The sequence below is a fragment of the Mercenaria mercenaria genome, chromosome 8, assembly GCF_021730395.1.
Source record: "Mercenaria mercenaria strain notata chromosome 8, MADL_Memer_1, whole genome shotgun sequence".
In the NCBI taxonomy this organism is placed as follows: Eukaryota; Metazoa; Mollusca; class Bivalvia; order Venerida; family Veneridae; genus Mercenaria; species Mercenaria mercenaria.
The window spans coordinates 23,948,923-23,966,856 of NC_069368.1; positions in this window are offsets into that span (position 1 = coordinate 23,948,923).

Genomic DNA, 17,934 nt, shown 5'->3' on the forward strand with positions numbered 1-17,934 from the left:
TTCCTTGAAAATTTTGAAATACAGATACGAAATGGTGGCCTATGATGCATTGTTTGGTCTAAATGTTAATGTACGGTAGGGAGAACCCTGCCATGTTAGGGGGTCAAGGGGCAACTGCCTCGGTTGGTTTGCCTCAGTATGGCTACGGCGCTGGGTTTATTTTAGTATAAGATAGGCGCTGACAACTGTATATACGAGTAGTAATGTTGGCACAGTTGGGGTGCCTGCCTGCGAGGCTGCGAGGCTATTACGTGACCCTATGACGTCATTAATGACCGCGCACGAACAATGGGGAGGGTATCCTATGACCGCGCGGGAACAATGGGGCGGTATCCTATGACCGCGCACGAACAATAGGAGCCTCGGAGGCGAGGTTATCACGTTACGCGGAAAAACCCATGACGTCACAATCGCGGACAGGTCAATGCCCTAGAACAATGGGGAGCCAAGCCCAACATTTCAAAGAACAAAAGAGAGTAGATGAGTCAATAGGAAATTACCATGGCGTCACAGCCGCACCCAACATTCCATAGGAAATTACCATGACGTCATGACCGCACCCAACATTCAAAAATAACAATAGAGACTAGGTGAGTCAATCAGAATTTCCCATGACGTCATGTACAAACCCAACATACCAGACTGTAATGAGTGAGTCAATCTGAAATTTCCATGACGTCATTCGCCCAACCCTAATATTGAAGAAAAGGAGCAGCCTGATCTTCGGATGACTCATCGGGTCAAGGTCACCTCGGTCAATGCCCTACAACAGAGCCCAACCCAACATTCCAGACTTATTATCATTTTTTAATCTATTTTCTGTTGTCCTATCATAATGAAATTCTTAATCGTATACAGTCATACTTTATATAAAACGAAATTTGAAATGTAAACAAATATCTAACCCAATAATTGTTATATCAATACCCGCGGATCAAATAACAAAGTGGTAACGGAATGTTAACGATCTTATCGTTTTTCCGTAATTGACCTTTTAAGAAATTTCAGCCCGTGTCAATTACATTGTAAGCAATGAGGCAAATCAAGCCCTCTCTAGTATATATAAACATTAAGTTACAATAGTAAAAAGCTCGAAATAAAAAACCAGTCAATATATAAACATTAAGTTACAATAGTAAAAAGCTCGAAATAAACAAGAGGGCCATAATGGCCCTATATCGCTCACCTGTCATCATTGCACTTAAGGACAAGTCTTCAAGGTCAAAAGATCATAATAGAAATCAATCAAAAGAATTATGAGAAAATATAGTTGAAATTTTCTTTAAGTAACTTTAAAAACAAGATTTGAAAACTTTTTGTAGAGGTCCACTAGGCAATGCTACATGTCAAATATCTAAGCTCTTCTGGTTTATTTTTAGAAAATTTTGAAGATTTTTCTATGTACAATCAAGTAACCCCATGGGGCAGGGTCAATTTGACCCCAGGGGTCATGATTTGAATAAACTTTGTAAAAGTCTAATAGGCAATGCTACATGTCAAATATCTAAGATCTAGGCCTTCTGGTTTATTTTTAGAATTTTTTTTAAGATTTTCCTATGTAAAATCAAGTGACCCCTAGGGCGGAGTCAATTTTGACCCCGGGGGACAAGGTTTGAACAAATGTTGTAGAGGTCCACTAGGCAATGCTACACGTCAAATATCTAGTCTCTAGGCCTTCTAGTTTATTTTTAGAAAAATTTTGAAGATTTCCCTATGTAAAGTCAAGTGACCCCTAGGGCGGGGTCAATTTTGACCCCCGGGACATAATTTGAACAACTTTAGTAGAGGTCTACTAGGCAATGCTACAAGTCAAATATCTAAGCTCTAGGGCTTCTGGTTTTTGAGAAGAAGGTGTTTTAAATATTTTCCTATGTAAAATCAAGTGACCCTTGGGGCGGGGTCAATTTTGACCCAGGGGGTCATGATATGAACAAATTTTGTAGAGGTCCACTAGGTAATGCTACATGTGAAATATCTAAGCTCTATGCCTTCTGGTTTATTTTTAGAAAACTTTTGAAGATTTTCCTATGTAAAGTCAAGTGACCCCTAGGGCGGGGTCAATTTTGACCCCCGGGTCATAATTTGAACAAATTTAGTAGAGGTCTACTAGGCAATGCTACAGGTCAAATATCTAAGCTCTAGGGCTTCTGGTTTTTGAGAAAAAGATTTTTTAAATATTTTCCTATGTAAAATCAAGTGACCCTTGGGGCGGGGTCAATTTTGACCCCGGGGGCCATGATTTGAACAAATGTTGTAGAGATCTACTAGGCAATGCTACATGTGAAATATCTAAGCTCTAGGCCTTCTGGTTTATTTTTAGAAATTTTTTGAAGATTTTCCTATGTAAAATCAAGTGACCCCTGGGGCGGGGTTAATTTTGACCCCGGGGTCATGATTTGAACAATTTTAGTAGAGGTAAGAACCACGATATTATTGAACTCATTGAGAAAATGTTTTAAATTTGTTTAACGTAACTTTTATTTCTCATTATATCTGAAATATTAGATAATTATAGGTAAATTTCAATTTTGACAAACACCTGGGCCCGTATTCATAAAGAATCTTAGATAGAAATATATCTTAGAAGCCATCATTTTCTAAGTTTTTCTCATTTTTGACTTAAAATGTGTCTTAGAAACATTTTTGCCTAAGAATTGTTCTAAGAACGAAATCTGGCTTAGAAATTATCTTAAGTAGGTGATTTTTCTCTTAAAATTTAAGACAGGTGGCCACTTATCTTAACTTTAAAGAATTATCTTAGAAAAGTAAAAATGAAATGGACGCCAATGACCGCAGTTAACAGCTTTTCATGAATTGCATCTTTACTGTATAGACTTTATTAAGCTTAATTTAACTTGTGACGGGCTTTCCGCGTCATAGGTAGCACTAATTTCATATTAAATATAGACATAGAAATGAAACTAAGAAAAACATTTTCTTATACTTTTTTCGCTAATATTTTTCTAAGTCGCTTTATGAATAAGAACTTAAGAATTTCTCTTAGCTAAGTCTAAAAAAATAAGATAAGAAATATCTTAGAGTTGATTCTAAGATTCTTTATGAATACGAGCCCTGGTGTTCTATTCAATCACCGGTTATTATGTGGCTATTGAGGGCTCAAAGATACGATAAACTAATTTGTGAAGTCAGGTCAACTTTGCTGTTTCACGGTTTGTAAATAAAAGAGACCTGTAAAAAAAGCTCAATATCTATATTGCAATCAAAATTCTCTTAATTATTTACACCCGATAAATGATTAGAATTAATCATTTTATATCAATTTAGGACACGAATGATTATGTATTTAATTTCAAACGATTTTTTTTCTACATAATAAAAGTACTAACAATGATTTTCTTTTTCTTAAAAAGAATAATTATAGAATTAGATTTCGTACGCATATGTGGTATACATTTCAGTAACGCGATATTACATTGATAGTGTTTAATTACGAGGTATTGAATTTAAGGTTCATGTAAAGTGTTTGGGACTGCCCCTCGAGTGAATTTTTGTTTCATGTTTTGAGACCTTTATAGGCCTTTGATTTTCATACGTTGTATACCAAACGGTTCAGAAAGAGTAGACGTGTCATTCAAGAGAGGTTGTTTTGTTCGGTATAATAATATTTCTCTTATATGACATGTACTTTGCTTGTCCATATTCTGTTTTGTAAAAAATATCAAACTTCTTTTTCAAAAATATTTTGACATTAGGTCTTTACTTATTGTGTGCCTAACATATTTCTCCAGGTACTCCTAGTGTTAAAATTGCTACAATCTACATTTCAAAAAGTTGCCAAAATTGCAAGACGAAAGTGAAAGTAGAGCTGTCAAAATGACAAAATACTCCTATATTTCACAAAATATGTACGTTAACTGTATTTCAATACTAGGAGTACCTAAATAAATATGTTACAGACACAAACAAAACGTATTTAAAGAAAAAATACTTTTGAAAAAAAAGTTTGACATTTTCTACAAAATAGAACCGTGATGGTCGAAGTACCTGTAATTTTAGACAAAATACTTACTCTCAAAGAAGCTTACCTTTGTATAATGTATTCCCTACTTCCTCTAAACAATTCAGTGTATTTATAATAAATAGAAACGGTATTCGAAGAATAAATTCCAAAATCAAAATTCACCTGAGGGGTGGTCTCGAAACACTTTACATGAACCTTAATATCACATAACAAGTACCCATACATGCAGATACACGTTTCAATAATGACTCAATGTAGATAAAGGTGTGGCCAACAAGTTCAAACATGACCCAGGGCCTAGTCATCTAGGGTGCGGCAACCCTTTCTTATAGTATAATAAACTGACACGTCACCTTATGCAATATAATGCTAACAACGTAATTTTATCCCCTCTGATTTTTAATGACATTAATTAAATTAACGCGCCAGCCTTCTTATTATTTTCGCAAAAGCCTTCGGCTTTGCATGTATACTAGCATGACAATGCGACGATAGTTTAGTGAGACGCACTTTAAAAACTAAAACGGAAACGCTAACCACGTGACCGCTCCCTTCACCGGAAGTGTAAACCAGCTGATTGTCATATTGATTTTTGCGTACCACAGGTGAAGACGTACAATTCTTTCGTTAAACAGAACGTGCTGTTTTTTTTAAGTTTATATTTTTTAAATAGTTTTTTAAATAAGGTAAGTGCCGTTGTGAGTTGTCGAGCTATCTCATAGACGCAGTCTTGAGAATGTTTCTTTCACAATGAGCTCGGGTGAGGGCGAAGAACCCCACACAAAGGGTGATTTGATACATTTGCCCGCAAGTTCTGACGGCGAAATTTCGGGGTTTGAAAATGATGTCCCTGCTGTAGGGGCTAATGAAACAGTTTCAGTTGTCGAATCTGTTGCTCAAAATGTAAGCTCCGAGACAGGTAAGTCCGGAAAAATTAAAGTAAAAAATACTCGTAAACAAAAAGAAAAGAAAACTAACAAGGCTTCTCAGAAGGCTAATAAAAAGGGTACAAATAAGAAAACTTCAAAAAGTAAAGAATCTAAGTTGGACATAAATGATTTGTCTAAACAAGATATTGAAATTTTGAAGCGTAAGCTTGGTTTTCCCAATGTTTTGGGCGAGAATCTTGAAGAAGAATCAAATTTTATTTCAGATTACGAAGATTTTTCAGACGAACATTTTGATCCAAATAACCGTCCAAATCTCAGAGTTGAAATTGATAGCAATGATATTTCTGACTCAGAATATGATTTGTCTCGAGCACAACACGAGAATTTTTCTGTTAACAAAAATATGTCAAACAGAATGTTACAGGCTATGTTTGGTAGTGATAGTAATAGTAAATCAAAATTACCAGAATCAAAAGATGAATGGGCACCCCAAAATTGAAAAGTGTTGTAAGAGGAGATTCTATTTCCCCATCATTAGCAAAGTTAATAGATATGACCTGTACTTCAGCTGTTGTACAGAGGATATAATGCAGAAATATAATATTCCTCAAAACTGTGACAATTTAAGTCCGCCTATGGTAAAGCAAGAAGTATGGAAAATTCTAGACAAAAAGTCCAGAAGTTATGACCGTATGCTTGTCGAAATCCAGAATTTAGTTGCTACAGGCATTGTCCCTGTTATTAAATTAGCTGAAATTATGGGGGACGGCATGACTCAAAAAGCCAAAGAATATATTTCAGATGCCATAACTATGTTTGGCCAGGTACAATACCAACTATCTCTTAGAAGAAGGTATATTATACGCCCAAATCTTAAAAGAAAGTATCACAGTTGTTTGGGGATGATATTTCGAAAGAAATAAAAAATTGTGAAACTGGCATTTCTCTTGCATTTCCAAAATATGACACTAGACCTTTCAGGGCAAGACCACCTGTGTACAGAAATTCCTTTAACAGAAGGGGTAGACCACATCCTTACAATCAGCAGGGTAACTCACAGTTTAACCCATAATACAATAACATGTATTACCAGTCTCCTGCATACAGAGGTGGACATGTGCAGTTCAGGGGTCGGAGACGCCCAACGTCTACAGTGACGTCTGCCAGTGCAAATGCCCCAAACGAGTAGTTCAGGTAGGGAAATTACAATATTTTGAAAATGTTTGGCAGAATTTTAGTAAAGATCCTTGGATTTTACAAACCATCAAAGGCTATAAAATAGATTTTAAACAAATTCCTTACCAAAATAGTATTGCTTCAAAAAGTAAAGAATCTAAGTTGGACATAAATGATTTGTCTAAACAAGATATTGAAATTTTGAAGCGTAAGCTTGGTTTTCCCAATGTTTTGGGCGAGAATCTTGAAGAAGAATCAAATTTTATTCAGATTACGAAGATTTTTCAGACGAAAATTTTGATCCAAATAACCGTCCAAATCTCAGAGTTGAAATTGATAGCAATGATATTTCTGACTCAGAATATGATTTGTCTCGAGCACAACACGAGAATTTTTCTGTTAACAAAAATATGTCAAACAGAATGTTACAGGCTATGTTTGGTAGTGATAGTAATAGTAAATCAAAATTACCAGAATCAAAAGATGAATGGGCACCCCCAAAATTGAAAAGTGTTGTAAGAGGAGATTCTATTTCCCCATCATTAGCAAAGTTAATAGATATGACCTGTACTTCAGCTGTTGTACAGAGGATATAATGCAGAAATATAATATTCCTTAAAACTGTGACAATTTAAGTCCGCCTATGGTAAAGCAAGAAGTATGGAAAATTCTAGACAAAAAGTCCAGAAGTTATGACCGTATGCTTGTCGAAATCCAGAATTTAGTTGCTACAGGCATTGTCCCTGTTATTAAATTAGCTGAAATTATGGGGGACGGCATGACTCAAAAAGCCAAAGAATATATTTCAGATGCCATAACTATGTTTGGCCAGGTACAATACCAACTATCTCTTAGAAGAAGGTATATTATACGCCCAAATCTTAAAAGAAAGTATCACAGTTGTTTGGGGATGATATTTCGAAAGAAATAAAAAATTGTGAAACTGGCATTTCTCTTGCATTTCCAAAATATGACACTAGACCTTTCAGGGCAAGACCACCTGTGTACAGAAATTCCTTTAACAGAAGGGGTAGACCACATCCTTACAATCAGCAGGGTAACTCACAGTTTAACCCATAATACAATAACATGTATTACCAGTCTCCTGCATACAGAGGTGGACATGTGCAGTTCAGGGGTCGGAGACGCCCAACGTCTACAGTGACGTCTGCCAGTGCAAATGCCCCAAACGAGTAGTTCAGGTAGGGAAATTACAATATTTTGAAAATGTTTGGCAGAATTTTAGTAAAGATCCTTGGATTTTACAAACCATCAAAGGTTATAAAATAGAATTTGAACAAATTCCTTACCAAAATAGTATTGCTTCAAAAAGTAAAGAATCTAAGTTGGACATAAATGATTTGTCTAAACAAGATATTGAAATTTTGAAGCGTAAGCTTGGTTTTCCCAATGTTTTGGGCGAGAATCTTGAAGAAGAATCAAATTTTATTCCAGATTACGAAGATTTTTCAGACGAAAATTTTGATCCAAATAACCGTCCAAATCTCAGAGTTGAAATTGATAGCAATGATATTTCTGACTCAGAATATGATTTGTCTCGAGCACAACACGAGAATTTTTCTGTTAACAAAAATATGTCAAACAGAATGTTACAGGCTATGTTTGGTAGTGATAGTAATAGTAAATCAAAATTACCAGAATCAAAAGATGAATGGGCACCCCCAAAATTGAAAAGTGTTGTAAGAGGAGATTCTATTTCCCCATCATTAGCAAAGTTAATAGATATGACCTGTACTTCAGCTGTTGTACAGAGGATATAATGCAGAAATATAATATTCCTCAAAACTGTGACAATTTAAGTCCGCCTATGGTAAAGCAAGAAGTATGGAAAATTCTAGACAAAAAGTCCAGAAGTTATGACCGTATGCTTGTCGAAATCCAGAATTTAGTTGCTACAGGCATTGTCCCTGTTATTAAATTAGCTGAAATTATGGGGGACGGCATGACTCAAAAGCCAAAGAATATATTTCAGATGTCATAACTATGTTTGGCCAGGTACAATACCAACTATCTCTTAGAAGAAGGTATATTATACGCCCAAATCTTAAAAGAAAGTATCACAGTTGTTTGGGGATGATATTTCGAAGAAATAAAAAATTGTGAAACTGGCATTTCTCTTGCATTTCCCAAAAATATGACACTAGACCTTTCAGGGCAAGACCACCTGTGTACAGAAATTCCTTTAACAGAAGGGGGTAGACCACATCCTTACAATCAGCAGGGTAACTCACAGTTTAACCCATAATACAATAACATGTATTACCAGTCTCCTGCATACAGAGGTGGACATGTGCAGTTCAGGGGTCGGAGACGTCCAACGTCTACAGTGACGTCTGCCAGTGCAAATGCCCCAAACGAGTAGTTCAGGTAGGGAAATTACAATATTTTGAAAATGTTTGGCAGAATTTTAGTAAAGATCCTTGGATTTTACAAACCATCAAAGGTTATAAAATAGAATTTGAACAAATTCCTTACCAAAATAGTATTGCTTCTGAAATTCCCTTTTCTCCTGAACAGAAAGCTGTTGTGGATAATGAAGTAAAACAGTTATATGAAAAAGGGGCAATAGATTTATCGATCCCAGAACTGGGAGAATTCATTTCAAATATCTTTATTGTGCCAAAACCAAATGGAAAATTTCGGCCAATAATAAATCTCAAAAAATTGAATAAATTTGTTGTATATGAACATTTTAAGCAAGAACATCTCAAAGTTGTGTTAGACCTTGTTCAACAGAATGATTCTTTTACTTCAGTAGATTTGACTGATGCATATTTTTCAATTCCTATTATCCTGACTTTCAAAAGTACCTCAAGTTTTATTGGAATGGTTCTCTCTGGAAATATTCAGTCCTCCCATTTGGGCTTAGTTTAGCACCAAGGATTTTTACTAAAATTCTGAAGCCAATTTTTGCTTGGCTAAGATATCAAGGTGTACGTTGTGCTTATTATATCGATGATTCATTAAATATGAACCAAATGAGGAATATCTGTGCACAAAATACAAAGCTTATTTGTAATACCTTGAGTTCTTTAGGTTTCACGATAAATGAAAAGAAATCTGTTTGTATCCCTACTCAGAGAATAGTATTTTTTGGGTTAATTTTGGACTCTGTACTTTTTATGGATTTTCTTACTGAAGAAAAAATTCAGAAAATACTTTCAAAAGCAAGACACTTGTTACAACAGTCTACTGTGATTGTCAAGGACTTGGCCTCTTTTATTGGTTCAATCATAAACGCTTTTTACGCTGTTTTGGAGGCCCCATTGCATTATCGTCAGCTAGAAAGAGATAAGATTTATGGTTTAGGTCCTGATTTAAATTTTCAAAACAAATTTCAGTTGTCTGAAGCCAACAGACTTGAATTGACTTGGTGGTGTGACAATATAGTTGTGAAAAATGGCAAAGCTATTAGACCTAGAAAAGTACAGTTTCATTGTAGAACAGATTCGTCCCTTTTAGGCTGGGGTTGTGTAGATTTAGTATCTGATAGGTCAGCTAATGGACGTTGGTCAATCGATGAATCTAAACATCACATAAATTTTTTAGCGTTATTAGCAGTTTATTTTGCTCTTCAATCTCTGTATTGTAATTGTACAGATACTCATATAGAGTTCCAGTGTGATAACATTACAGCAGTAAAGTATGTAAATGACATGGGAGGAATGACTTCAAAGTCTTTGGACACATTATCTGCTAAATTGTGGCAGTGGTGCTTAAAAAGAGGTATCTTTATTTCGGCTAAACATATAGCGGGAAAAGAGAATGTTACAGCAGATTTCTATTCTAGAAATTTTTCTGATTCCACAGAGTGGATGCTTAAGTCAGAAAATTTTCGAAGGTTGTGCAAATATTTCTTTGTGCCAGATATAGACTTGTTTGCTTCAAGATTAAATAAGCAAATAGACAGATTTGCTTCTTGGTTTCCGGAACCAGGAGCTTTCTTCAATGATGCCTTTTCTTGTTCATGGCAAAGTTTCCTACCTTATATTTTTCCACCATTTAATTTACTGAGTAAGGTAATCAACAAAATTGTTGAAGATAAAGTGGAAAAGGCTATTGTGATTTTACCTTATTGGAAATCTCAACCTTGGTTCCCTTTATTATTACCTAATATGGCTGATTTTCCTGTTAGGTTACCACGACACAAGGATCTGTTGACGATGGCACACGACGGTACTCCATATCCTTTGGTAAAGTCAATCAACATGATTGGTGTGATGCTCTCCGGAAATCCCTCTACTTCAGGAAAGTTTCACCAGGAGCTGCTGAAGTCATTTTACAGTCATGGAGACCAGGAACTAGGAAACAATATGGGTTGGCCTGGAAACGATGGTATTTTTGGTGTATTAGACAATGTAAAGATCCATTTCGTACCACTGAAAATTCAGTAGTGAATAATTTGTTTTTCTTGCATAAAGGTAAAAAATCTTATTCAGTTCTCAACATTCATAAAAATATGTTATTACAAACTTTATCCTTTTTTGATAATACCTGGTGTTCTAATGCGGTTTTGTTATCTAAATTTATGAAGTGTATCTTTCATTGTAACCCCCCTAGATCCAAATATAAGTTCACCTGGGATGTTACTGTTGTTTTAAAGTTCTTGAAAAGTTTGTTTCCTTTGAGCATACTTTCTTTGAAAATGTTGACTTTCAAGTTGGTAGCTTTAATAGCTTTGTGTTGTGCACCAAGAGCACAGACTATTGTGTCGTTGGGTTTAGACAATGTTCGTTATGGGAATTCAGAGGTGACTTTTTATTTTCCAGGTTTGTTAAAAACATCAAGATCAGGTAGATCTAATGATTTTTTGCTGAAATTTGAACATTTTGATGATGAAACTTTATGCGTTATGCATACATTGTTACATTATATTAACGTTACTAAGTTGATTAGAAAATCTAGTCAACTATTTATATCGTATGTTTTATATGATAAAGTTTCTACTAGCACTGTCGCTAGATGGTTGAAGACAGTACTAGAGCTCTCGGGTATAGACACTACTATATTTAAGGCACACTCTTTTCGTTCTGCATCAGTTTCAGCAGCATACGGAAAGTGCTCACTTAAGTCCATTTTGGATACAGCTGACTGGAAATCAGATAAGAATTTTTATAAATTTTATCATAGATCGGTAGTGCAGAATTCTGATATATCGTTTGCACGTGCGGTTTTATTGGATGAACGGTGAACTGTGAATTTCTGAAAAGGAAATTAATGTATGTGAAATTAAGAACTGTGTGTTTTGAATATATAATGTTAATGATACAGCAGTTAGCTGTTTTTGAAATAAGTAATAATAAAATATGAATTTATAATGTTATATATAATGTTTTTACATTCTTTATTTAACTTTGTTGACAAACTTTAAAGATCCTAGTATACATGCAAAGCCGAAGGCTTTTACGAAAATAATGTGCCCTCATCCAAGCCCTGGTGATGGATGAGGGGCATTACTGGAGTAAAAGCCGGAGGCAAAGCATGTATACACCCTCCTCTTGCTTTTTTATATTAGCTACAGCTTTTGGGGTTCCCTACCCTGTTGTTTTGTGAGTGTTTGGTTTGTCAACAAAGTATTTCTTTGAACTATGACAATCAGCTGGTTTACACTTCCGGTGAAGGGAGCGGTCACGTGGTTAGCGTTTCCGTTTTAGTTTTTAAAGTGCGTCTCACTAAACTATCGTCGCCTCCGGCTTTTACTCCAATAATGCCCCTCATCCATCACCAGGGCTTGGATGAGGGCACATTTTCAGTTTTTGTTTTGCTTCCACTAAGGCAGTACCTTGTTAAAAATTATTTCAAGTGAAGTGTAAAAAGGATAAATTATAAAAAACGGGTTGAACTCATTGAGAAAATGTTTTTAAATTTGTTTAACGTAACTTTTATTTCTCATTATATCTGAAATACCAGATAATTATAGGTAAATTTCAATTTTGACACGCGACTCATACGACTAGTATCCTGGCAAAGTGGTAATTTAACGGTTGTATTGTAATATTTGAGGCTTTACACAATTGACTATTCAATCGGTTTCAATTATACCGTGTGCGGTATGGCGGAACATGTTATCGAGTGATCAAAAAACTTGATAAACTAGCAAAGAAAAAAAGTCAACGACCTTGTTGTATTTTATTACTTTATTTTTAAACATTTAAAGACAAAGTTTCAGTCTATTCATAAAACACGGTGGTACAAATATAAATGCTTTCCATGCTGTCTAATTTATTTTTTCATATTTTACATTAAAATTCACTTTTAAGTTTTCTGTTACACATAATAGCGTTTGTTATTTTCATTTCCTTTTGTCTTTACAATTTTGTCAATATTAATAGCTGATCTAGATCAAAGTCACGCCTACAATTTCACGAGTTTAGCAGAAAAACGGATATCGTTTTAAGTGAAGTGTCAGGCGCACAGGTTTCACTAAATGCGACGCGTTTGTTTCATCTTCCTGCTTTATATGTATTTCCAATTCCCGAATTTCTTTTCTTCTCACAGGTAGGTAGTAAGGAGCGTCAAGTTTGTAATCCCACCCATGTTTCTTGTTTTTCTCAAGTCGTCGCAGCAAATGACTAGCTTTTCCTTTCACGATACTTTCGCCACAAATATCTGAATACACGTAAAGTCCGTCACTAGATTTCGATCTCACTTTTTCCGCTGCGTGAAACTCCATTAAAGCCACTTTCCATATACCTTCTAAGTATATAGGCTCATTCAATTGTATTTTGAAATGGCTAGTATCGTTGTTTATAGGCTGAACACCACTAAATCCAGCTCTTCTTTATTTCATATAAAATCCGCTTACTTCATAACGGTTTTTCGACATTTTCTAGCATACCAGATTTTCAGAGACTTATATTCCCATAAAGAACTAGATCTCTACTTTACAAAAACAAAAAGAAAAGGGAGTGTTAACTTTTATATAAGAAAACTACAGTTCGGTAAATACAACCCGCTGAATTTACTCCTTTTCGCTTCTTTCAATTTCTCTTTTCGATACATTAAATTCTTACGCCGCCATTTTTACCCAGCATGCGATAGGAACATGCCGATTTCAATAGAATGCAGAGTGATACATACTGAAACACGGTAGGGTAAAAGTAAGCACGTTGCTGTCGAGAAAATGCACTAGGAAAGGAAAAAAGATTAGTACTATTTATATTTGGACTACTTGTGACTAGACCTGCGGAGGCTTAAGCCCTCTACAGACGGTAGGTTTTTGTTGTACATCAATTAAATTCAAGATGTACAGCCAAATATTATCGTGTGTATGATGCTATTCCTTGATTTCGTAAATCTTAAGTCTTGACTGGTCGCAAAGCCACTATGTTGGTTTTCTCATGGCGTTGCTCATTTGTGTCATGCGTAATCAAATTCATGGGACATAAAAAGGTGAATATTATTTTTATTATTAATAGTTACATTCTTTTCAGTACCTGATGCACTATGTTTACTAGGTAAATCTCTGTGATTTATATGGGAATGGAATACTGTCTGTATGTGAAAAATGTACAATTTCAAAATTGTACATCTTTGAGATAATTAGTGTTGTACAACAAAAACCTACCGTCTGTAGAGGGCTTTACTTTCCATTTGGTAGTGATCAGCCTTTACAAAATATGCATCGCTTTCGTCACTTTGTAGATAGATGTAAATGTCACTCATCATGTTGACTTCCTTCCAATGGGACTCCTTCGAGAAAATGACACCGTTCTATAAAATGGTACAATTTAAAGAATAAATGGTACAAATAAAAGAATAAATGCATTAACTAGTCTTATAGGATTACAAAGTATGTGGTTCACACCTATTGATTATAAGGTAAAACACGCGACAAGTTCTATAATATTGATGTTTAATCCGCAAGCTCAGTAGACTGTAAAATAGTATCTGCTTTAATAACGTCAAAAGGAATTATACCTGGTATAATATTAACCCCTTTGTCGTCTGCTTCTTTATCAATCAATCAATGAATGCAATCCATTCGCTTCGGCTGTTTAAGGTATTATGATTATCAAATATACAATTTAAGCGTTATGTACGGAATCCTGTTTCCGCCATCGACTAGACAGATACGCGAAAACTTGAAATTAAGCATCTAATTTCAACTTTTCGCGCTAAAAATTTACCGCGAAAAGTCGAAAACTTGAAGTTTTTAACACGACAATTGTCGTGCAAACGTCAACTTCTCGATCTAGAATCAAGCGCGATAAGTAGAAATTTAAAAGCCTAAACTTCAACTTCTCGCGCAAAGATGTCCCGCGAAATGTAGAAATCTTGAAGTTTTTGACCCGAGAATTGTCGGGCAAACATCAACTTCTCGACCCATAATCTAGCGCGAAATGTTGAAATTAAGTGCCCTATCTTCTACTTTTCGTGCCAGTTTTTTGGCCGATATTCTCGCGATGTTATCGCTTAAATTTCGACTTTTCGTTCTAGGACTAACTAACTAACCCTAACCCTAACCCTAAACTAAGTAACTCTAACCCTAACCCTAACCCTAGAACGAAAAGTCGAAATTTAAGCGATAATATCGCGAAATTATCGGCCAAAGAACTGGCACGAAAAGTAGAAGTTAAGACTTAAATTTATACTTTTCGCCCTACAAATTCAGTCGATAAGTTGACATTTGCACGACAATTGTCGCGTTACAAACTTCGACTTTTCAACTTTCCGAGGAAATATCTTAGCACGAGAAGTTGAAATTAGCTCTCTTAATTTCTACTTTTCGCGCTTAATTATAGGTCGAAAAGTTGATGTTTGCACGACAATTGTCGGGTCAAAAACTTCAAGATTTCAACTTTTCGCGTTAAATTTATAGCACGAAAAGTTGAAATTAGATGCTTAATTTTACGTTTTCGCGTATCTATCTAGTCGAAAAGTCGATGGCGGAAACAGGATTCCGTAGTATATGTCCATATTTTCCTAACCACGTGTGTACACTTTGATCACCAAGTAATCACTGACCTAAACCAACTATTCAACGGTATTTATACTCAATCTTATAGGTAATTCTGTGACAGATATTGACTAAAACCCTTTACAAAGTACTTCAAAGACAACTGCGATAACTGTGTAATTTCAGTCCATTTCGTCGTCAGTTTCTTCGTCAGTTTCATTTTCACTGTTTTCACTGATTTCACTCTCAACGTCATCATTATTATCTGCCCTTTCGTTATAGTTTATAAGGTGTTCATCCAAGAATTCTTCAAAATAATGTTTAAATCTCTTCAATGCCAGGCGAATGGCACGTTCTAGATCCAATTCTCGCTCGAGGTATTTTTCGACAGTTTCCGTAATTTTGAAGATCGTGTACAGAGTCAAACAGCAGTCCGCAATCGTCGCAAGCTTGTCCTTTATTCGCCATATCTTCCGAATTATTTACAATCTGCACGGGTGGCGATTCTAATGAAGAATGGTTTAATTCGTGTACCTTTCCTTCTTTTATAGTTTTCTGTAAAGACTCTGACACGTGATTGGCTAATTCAGGTTTTGTTGAAACTCGGTCTAGCCACGTAACATCGTGTCTCAATCGATCATCTTCTTTTGTGAAAGGCTTAAGATCCACAAACAGATAGCCGTATTGATGTTTAGTTGCCTTTTCAAAGCTTTTCATGAACCTGTCTGTATGGCCCGGCGGCGGCGGATACGCTCCACTGCGCATAAGTGACGGTGCCATTGATTTATGTTTGCTTCTTTGATGCCTTAACATAACATCCCTTCTCGAAAAATCTTGATGACATTCTGCCACTCGTTCATGTTGCTCTCCTGATGACTTACGTTAAAATAAAGAAATATAGCTTAAGTTATCCCTTTAAAGGCTTGTAACATAATGTGACGTATCAGTCTATTATATTTAAAGATCGTTAACATTCCGTTACCACTTTGTTATTTGATCCACGGGTATTGATATAACAATTTTTGGGTTAGATATTTGTTTACATTTCATATTTCGTTTTATATAAAGTATGACTGTATACGATTAAGAATTTCATTATGATAGGACAATAGAAAATAGATTAAAAAATGATAATAAGTCAGGAATGTTGGGTTGGGCTCTGTTGTAGGGCATTGACCGAGGTGACCTTGACCCGATGAGTCATCCGAAGATCAGGCTGCTCCTTTTCTTCAATATTAGGGTTGGGCGAATGACGTCATGGAAATTTCAGATTGACTCACCTCATTACAGTCTGGTATGTTGGGTTGGTACATGACGTCATGGGAAATTCTGATTGACTCACCTAGTCTCTATTGTTATTTTTGAATGTTGGGTGCGGTCATGACGTCATGGTAATTTCCTATGGAATGTTGGGTGCGGCTGTGACGTCATGGTAATTTCCTATTGACTCACCTACTCTCTTTTGTTCTTTGAAATGTTGGGTTCGGCTCCCCATTGTTCTAGGGCATTGACCTGTCCGCGATTGTGACGTCATGGGTTTTTCCGCGTAACGTGATAACCTCGCCTCCGAGGCTCCTATTGTTCGTGCGCGGTCATAGGATACCGCCCCATTGTTCCCGCGCGGTCATAGGATACCCTCCCCATTGTTCGTGCGCGGTCATTAATGACGTCATAGGGTCACCTGATAGCCTCGCAGCCTCGTAGGCAGACACCCCAACTGTGCCAACATTACTACTTATACGCTTGGTGAATCATTGAGGGTAACATGTAGGATTTGATTACTTAGATTAAATTGTTCGCAGGCTTAAGTCATTGAAATTGCTAATAATCACATGACAGTAATACTGCTAAAATAAATAGAGAAGTATAATTAGTAACGACGTTTTCAACTCATTCAATAACTTTCTGTAAAAAAGACAAGTTATGGCAGACAGACTGACAGACAGACAAGCAGACAGACAGAATTTTTATTGACGTAAACTGTACAGTTTATTGCCATAAATACAATATAAACATATGTATTTAGATATTGCCATGTGATTTTATACCAGTAACATAAAGAGTAAGCATTTTTGAATGAATGATTGTTTTCTCATGAAACGTAGATTGTTATGAAGGATGAGACTTATACATTTAACAACTATACACGGAAGTATCATTTGCGTACGTAGAGCTTAAAGTATACCACTATTTACAATAAAGATGTTCTCAGTATGAATGCATGATAAATTAATTTAGATGAATTTCTAATAACAACTTGTTTATCACTATTGAAAAGTTCAATAAATTTCATTACATTTGGCCTTCTGTAATAATTTGATTTGAAATATGTTTTTTCTTATATTCTCGTACAATGGACACACTATGATAAAATGATATTCATCTTCTATATCCATATTCTGACAAAATATGCAGTAACGTTATGTGATCACCGCCAGGAAAAATATTAGTTGCTTAGGTAACACCAATCTGCAGAAACACAAGTATAAAGTTATTGTATGATGATGCGAAAATCCAAGTCTGTGAACCTGACCAAGGTGATACTCACTGAGGCTGATACCAAGGTGATATTCTTCGTGGCAGGTAAGCCGTGGTGAACATAACCTCGGTCAAATCCATAGATATCATACAGCGTTTAATTCTATGACTACACTTAAAAAGAGCAAGTATGGTTAATATCTCAGTTAGATTTTATTAATGTTTACAACCAATATACAATTTTATCTAAATAAAACGAGGCTGCTGACTGGATTGCGCGTTTATGGAAACCTGATATGACTGACTTGTGTTTGGAAGGTCTATACTTAGCATAGCACTTCAATTTATTTTGAGGTATGGTTGCTGGTTCTAATTTGTTTGCAAGGAAATCACGTTTTGTGGTAAATATCGCTTTCTATGGACCTCCATGTGACCAGTTATTGACCACAGAGATAGGCAGAATTAACGGGTCATATAATAACAGGTTA